Here is a 7,922-nt window from a genome sequence, read left to right as displayed (position 1 = left end):
TAACCCCCCGGTACTCCGGTAAAATCCCGATTTCACCCGGAACGATTTTGATATCCAAATATACGCTTCCAATATATCAATCTTTATGTCTCGACCATTTCGAGACTCCTCGTCATGTCCGTGATCACATCCGGGACTCCGAACAACCTTCGGTACATCAAAAACTATAAACTCATAATACAACTGTCATCGTAACGTTAAGCGTGCGGACCCTACGGGTTCGAGAACTATGTAGAAATGACCTAGAACAGTTTCCGGTCAATAACCAATAGTGGAAGTTGGATGCTCATATTGGCTCCTACATATTCTACGAAGATCTTTATCGGTCAAACCGCATAACAACATACGGTGTTCCCTTTGTCATCGGTATGTTACTTGCATGAGATTTGATCGTCGGTATCCAATACCTAGTTCAATCTCGTTACCGGCAAGTCTCTTTACTCGTTATGTAATGCATCATTCCGTAACTAACTCATTATCTACATTGCTTGCAAGTCTTATAGTGATGTGCATTACTAAGAGGGCCCAGAGATACCTCTCCGACAATCGGAGTGACAAAACCTAATCTCGAAATACGCCAACTCAACATGTACCTTTGGAGACACCTGTAGAGCTCCTTTATAATCACCCAGTTACGTTGTGACATTTGGTAGCACACAAAGTGTTCCTCCGGTAAACGGGAGTTGCATAATCTCATAGTTATAGGAACTTTGTATAAGTCATGAAGAAAGCAATAGCAACATACTAAACGATCAAGTGCTAAGCTAACGGAATGGGTCAAGTCAATCAGATCATTCTCCTAATGATGTGATCCCATTAATCAAATGACAACACATGTCTATGGTTAGGAAACATAACCATCTTTGATTAATGAGCTAGTCAAGTAGAGGCATACTAGTGACATTAAGTTTGTCTATGTATTCACACATGTATCATGTTTCCGTTTAATACAATTATAGCATGAATAATAAACATTTATCATGGTATGAGGAAATAAATAATAAATTTATTATTGCCTCTAGGGCATATTTTCTTCAGTCTCCCACTTGCACTAGAGTCAATAATCTAGATTACATAGTATTCTAACTCCCATGGAGTCTTGGTGCTGATCATGTTTTGCTCGTGGAAGAGGCTTAGTCAACGGGTCTGCAACATTCAGATCCGTATGTATCTTGCAAATCTCTATGTCTCCTACCTGGACTTGGTCTCGGATGGAATTAAAGCGTCTTTTGATATGCTTGGTCCTCTTGTGAAATCTGGATTCCTTTGCCAAGGAAATTGCACAAGTATTGTCACAGAAGATCTTCATTGGTCCCGTTGCACTAGGTATGACACCTAGATCGGAAATGAACTCCTTCATCCAGACTCCGTCAGCTGCTTCCGAAGCAGCTATGTACTCCGCTTTGCATGTAGATCCCGCCACGACGCTTTGTTTAGAACTGCACCAACTGACAGCTCCACCATTCAATATAAACACGTATCCGGTTTGCGATTTAGAATCGTCCGGATCAGTGTCAAAGCTTGCATCGACGTAACCATTTACGACTAGCTCTTTGTCACCTCCATAAATGAGAAACATATCCTTAGTCCTTTTCAGGTATTTCAGGATATTCTTGACCGAAGTCCAGTGATCCACTCCTGGATTACTTTGGTACCTCCCTGCTAAACTTATTGCTAAGCATACATCAGGTCTGGTACACAGCATTGCATACATGATAGAGCCTATGGCTGAAGCATAGGGAACATCTTTCATTTTCTCTCTATCTTCTGCTGTGGTCGGGCATTGAGTCTGACTCAACTTCACACCTTGTAATACAGGCAAGAACCCTTTCTTTGCCTGATCCATTTTGAACTTTTTCAAAACTTTATCAAGGTATGTGCTTTGTGAAAGTCCAATTAAGCGTCTTGATCTATCTCTATAGATCTTGATGCCCAATATGTAAGTAGCTTCACCGAGGTCTTTCATTGAAAAACTTTTATTCAAATATCCCTTTATGCTATCCATAAATTCTATATCATTTCCAATTAACAATATGTCATCTACATATAATATCAGAAATGCTACAGAGCTCCCACTCACTTTCTTGTAAATACAGGCTTCTCCAAATGTCTGTATAAAACCATATGCTCTGATCACACTATCAAAGCGTTTATTCCAACTCTGAGATGCTTGCACCAGTCCATAAATGGATCGCTGGAGCTTGCACACTTTGTTACCACCTTTTGGATCGGCAAAACCTTCTGGTTGCATGATATACAACTCTTCTTCTAGAAATCCATTCAGAAATGCAGTTTTGACATCCATTTGCCAAATTTCATAATCATAAAATGCGGCAATTGCTAACATGATTCGGACAGACTTAAGCATCGCTACGGGTGAGAAAGTCTCATCATAGTCAACTCCTTGAACTTGTCGAAAACCTTTTGCAACAAGTCGAGCTTTGTAGATAGTTACATTACCATCAGCGTCAGTCTTCTTCTTTAAGATCCATTTATTTTTGATGGCTTGCCGATCATCGGGCAAGTCAACCAAAGTCCATACTTTGTTTTCATACATGGATCCTATCTCATATTTCATGGCCTCAAGCCATTTTGCGGAATCTGGGCTCATCATCGCTTCCTCATAGTTCGTAGGTTCGCCATGGTCAAGTAACATGACTTCCAGAATAGGATTACCGTACCACTCTGGTGCGGATCTTACTCTGGTTGACCTACGAGGTTCGGTAGTAACTTGATCTGAAGTTTCATGATCAATATCATTAGCTTCCTCACTGATTGGTGTAGTTGTCACAGGAACGGTTTCTTGTGATGAACTACTTTCCAATAAGGGAGCAGGTACAGTTACCTCATCAAGTTCTACTTTCCTCCCACTCACTTCTTTCGAGAGAAACTCCTTCTCTAGAAAGGATCTGAATTTAGCAACGAAAATCTTGCCTTCAGATCTGTGATAGAAGGTGTACCCAATAGTCTCTTTTGGGTATCCTATGAAGACACATTTCTCCGATTTAGGTTCGAGCTTATCTGGTTGAAGTTTCTTCACAAAAGCATCGCAGCCCCAAACTTTAAGAAATGACTACTTTGGTTTCTTGCCAAACCATAGTTCATAAGGCGTCGTCTCAACGGATTTTGATGGTGCCCTATTTAACGTGAATGTGGTCGTCTCTAAAGCATAACCCCAAAACGATAGCGGTAAATCAGTAAGAGACATCATAGATCGCACCATAACGAGTAAAGTACGATTACGACGTTCGGACACACCATTTTGTTGTGGTGTTCCGGTTGGCGTGAATTGCGAAACTATTCCGCATTGTTTCAAATGTAAACCAAACTCGTAACTCAAATATTCTCCTCCACGATCAGATCATAGAAATTTGATTTTCTTGTTACGATGATTTCCACTTCACTCTGAAATTCTTTGAACTTTTCAAATGTTTCAGACTTGTGTTTCATCAAGTAGATATACCCATATCTGCTCAAATCATCTGTGGAGGTGAGAAAATAACGATACCCACCGCGAGCTTCACTATTCATTGGACCACATACATCAGTATGTATGATTTCCAATAAATTAGTTGCTCGCTCCATAGTTCCGGAGTACGGCGTTTTAGTCATCTTGCCCATGAGGCACAGTTCGCAAGTACCAAGTGATTCATAATCAAGTGATTCCAGAAGTCCATCAGTATGGAGTTTCTTCATGCGCTTTACATCGATATGACCTAAACGGCAGTGCCACAAATAAGTTGCACTATCATTATCAACTCTGCATCTTTTGGCTTCAACATTATGAATATGTGTATCACTACTATCGAGATTCAATAAAAATAGACCACTCTTCAAGGGTGCATGACCATAAAAGATATTACTCATATAAATAGAACAACCATTATTCTCTGATTTAAATGAATAACCATCTCACATCAAACAAGATCTAGATATAATGTTCATGCTTAACGCTGGCACCAAATAACAATTATTTAGGTCTAAAACTAATCCCGATGGTAGATGTAGAGGTAGCGTGCCGACCGCGATCACATCGACTTTGGAACCATTTCGCACGCGCATCGTAACCTCGTCCGTAGCCAATCTTCGCTTAATCCGTAGTCCCTGTTTGGAGTTGCAAATATTAGTAGTAGAACCAGTATCAAATACCCAGGTGCTACTGCGAGCATTAGTAAGGTACACATCAATAACATGTATATCACATGTACCTTTGTTCACTTTGCCATCCTTCTTATCCGCCAAATACTTGGGGCAGTTCCGCTTCCAGTGTCCAGTTTGCTTGCAGTAGAAGCACTCAGTCTCAGGCTTGGGTCCAGACTTGGGTTTCTTCTCTTGAGCAACAACTTATTTGTTGTTCTTCTTGAATTTCCCCTTCTTCTTCCCTTTGCCCTTTTCTTGAAACTGGTGGTCTTATTGACCATCAACACTTGATGCTCCTTCTTGATTTCTACCTCCGCAGGCTTTAGCATTGCGAAGAGCTCGGGAATAGTCTTGTCCATCCCTTGCATATTATAGTTCATCACGAAGCTCTTGTAGCTTGGTGGCAGTTATTGGAGAATTTTGTCAATGACACTATCATCAAGAAGATTAACTCCCAATAGAATCAATTGATTATTATACCCAGACATTTTGAGTATATGTTCACTGACAGAACTATTCTCCTCCATCTTACAGCTATAGAACTTATTGGAGACTTCATATCTCTCAATCCGGGCATTTTCTTGAAATATTAACTTCAACTCCTTGAACATCTCATATGCTCCATGACGTTCAAAACGTCATTGAAGACCCGGTTCCAAGACGTAAAGCGTGGCACACTGAACTATCGAGTAGTCATCAGCTTTGCTCTGCCAGACGTTCTTAACGTTGTCAGTTGCATCTGCAGCAGGCCTGGCACCCAGTGGTGCTTCCAGGACGTAATTCTTCTGTGCAGCAATGAGGATAATCCTCAGATTATGGACCCAGTCCGTGTAATTTCTACCATCATCTTTCAACTTAGCTTTCTCAAGGAACACATTAAAATGCAACGGAACAACAACACGAGCCATCTATCTACAATCAACATAGACATGCAAAATACTATCAGGTACTAAGTTCATGATAAATTTAAGTTCAATTAATCATATTACTAAAGAACTCCCACTTAGATAGACATCTCTCTAGTCATCTAAGTGATCACATGATCCAAATCAACTAAACCATGTCCGATCATCACGTGAGATGGAGTAGTTTCAATGGTGAACATCACTAAGTTGGTCATATCTACTATATGATTCACGTTCGACCTTTCAGTCTCCGTGTTCCGAGGCCATATATGTATATGGTAGGCTCGTCAAGTTTAACCTGAGTATTCCGTGTGTGCAACTGTTTTGCACCCGTTGTATTTGAACGTAGAGCCTATCACACCCGATCATCACGTGGTGTCTCAGCACGAAGAACTTTCGCAACGGTGCATACTCAGGGAGAACACTTCTTGATAATTAGTGAGAGATCATCTTAAAATGCTACCGTCAATCAAAGCAAGATAAGATGCATAAAAGATAAACATCACATGCAATCAATATAAGTGATATGATATGGCCATCATCATCTTGTGCTTGTGATCTCCATCTCCGAAGCACCGTCGTGATCACCATCGTCAGCGGCGTGACACCTTGATCTACATTGTAGCATCGTTGTCATTACGTCATCTATTGCTTCTACGACTATCGCTACCGCTTAGTGATAAAGTAAAGCAATTACAGGGCGTTTGCATTTCATACAATAAAGCGACAACCATATGGCTCCTGCCAGTTGCCGATAACTTCGGTTACAAAACATGATCATCTCATACAATAAAATATAGCATCACGTCTTGACCATATCATATCACAACATGCCCTGCAAAAACAAGTTAGACGTCCTCTACTTTGTTGTTGCAAATTTTACGTGGCTGCTACGGGCTGAGCAAGAACCGTTCTTACCTACGCATCAAAACCACAAATATAGTTCGTCCAGTTAGTGTTGTTTTAACCTTCTTAAGGACTGGGCGTAGCCACACTCGGTTCAACTAAAGTTGGAGAAACTGACACCCGCCAGCCACCTGTGTGCAAAGCACGTCGGTAGAACCAGTCTCGCGTAAGCGTACGCGTAATGTCGGTCCGGGACACTTCATCCAACAATACCGCCGAACCAAAGTATGACATGCTGGTAAGCAGTATGACTTGTATCGCCCACAACTCACTTGTGTTCTACTCGTGCATATCACATCAACGCATAAAACCTAGGCTCGGATGCCACTGTTGGGGAACATAGTAATTTCAAAAAATTTGCTACGCACACGCAAGATCATGGTGATGCATAGCAACGAGAGGGGAGAGTGTTGTCCATGTACCCTCGTAGACCGAAAGCGGAAGCGTTATAACAATGCGGTTGATGTAGTCGTATGTCTTCACGATCCGACCGATCCAAGTACCAAACATACGACACCTCCGAGTTCAGAACACGTTCAGCTCGATGACGATCCCCGGACTCCGATCCAGCAGGGTGTCGGGGAAGAGTTCCGTCAGCATGATGGCGTGGTGACGGTGATGATGTTCTACCGACGCAGAGCTTCGCCTAAGCACCGCTACGATATGACCGAGGTGGAATATGGTGGAGGGGGGCACCGCACATGGCTAAGGAACGATCGCGAAGATCAATATGTGTGTGATGAGGTGCCCCCTGCCCCCATATATAAAGGAGGGAGGGGGGAGGTGCGTCCGGCCCCTAGGGGTGCGCCTGGAGGAGTCCTACTCCCACCGGGAGTAGGACTCCCCCCTCTTTCCTTGTTGGAGAAGGAAGGGGGAAGGGGAAAAGAGGAAAGGGGGGCGCCGCCCCCCTTCCTTGTCCTATTCGGACTAGGGGGGAGGGGGCGCACGGCCTGCCTTGGCCGGCCCTCTTCTTCTCCCTTAGGACCCATGTAGGCCCATTAACCCCCCCGGGGGGGGGGGTTCCGTTAACCCCCCGGTACTCCGGTAAAATCCCGATTTCAACTGGAACGATTCCGATATCCAAATATAGGCTTCCAATATATCAATCTTTATGTCTCGACCATTTCGAGACTCCTCGTCATGTCCGTGATCACCTCCGGGACTCCGAACAACCTTCGGTACATCAAAAACTATAAACTCATAATACAACTGTCATCGTAACGTTAAGCGTGCGGACCCTACGGGTTCGAGAACTATGTAGACATGACCTAGAACAGTTTCTGGTCAATAACCAATAGCGGAACCTGGATGCTTATATTGGCTCCTACATATTCTATGAAGATCTTTATCAGTCAAACCGCATAACAACATACGTTGTTCCCTTTGTCATCGGTATGTTACTTGCATGAGATTCGATCGTCGGTATCCAATACCTAGTTCAATCTCGTTACCGGCAAGTCTCTTTACTCGTTACGTAATGCATCATTCCGTAACTAACTCATTAGCTACATTGCTTGCAAGGCTTATAGTGATGTGCATTACCGAGAGGGCCCAGAGATACCTCTCCGACAATCAGAGTGACAAAACCTAATCTCGAAATAGGCCAACTCAACATGTACCTTTGGAGACACCTGTAGAGCTCCTTTATAATCACCCAGTTACATTGTGACGTTTGGTAGCACACAAAGTGTTCCTCCGTTAAACGGGAGTTGCATAATCTCATAGTTATAGGAACTTTGTATAAGTCATGAAGAAAGCAATAGCAACATACTAAACGATCAAGTGCTAAGCTAACGGAATCGGTCAAGTCAATCACATCATTCTCCTAATGATGTGATCCCATTAATAAAATGACAACACATGTCTATGGTTAGGAAACATAACCATCTTCGATTAATGAGCTAATCAAGTAGAGGCATACTAGTGACATTAAGTTTGTCTATGTATTCACACATGTATCATGTTTCCGGT

The sequence above is a fragment of the Triticum dicoccoides genome, chromosome 4B (assembly GCF_002162155.2).
Source record: "Triticum dicoccoides isolate Atlit2015 ecotype Zavitan chromosome 4B, WEW_v2.0, whole genome shotgun sequence".
NCBI lineage: Eukaryota > Viridiplantae > Streptophyta > Magnoliopsida > Poales > Poaceae > Triticum > Triticum dicoccoides.
The sequence above is the reverse complement of the archived record's forward strand: the minus strand, read 5'-3'. Positions refer to the sequence as shown.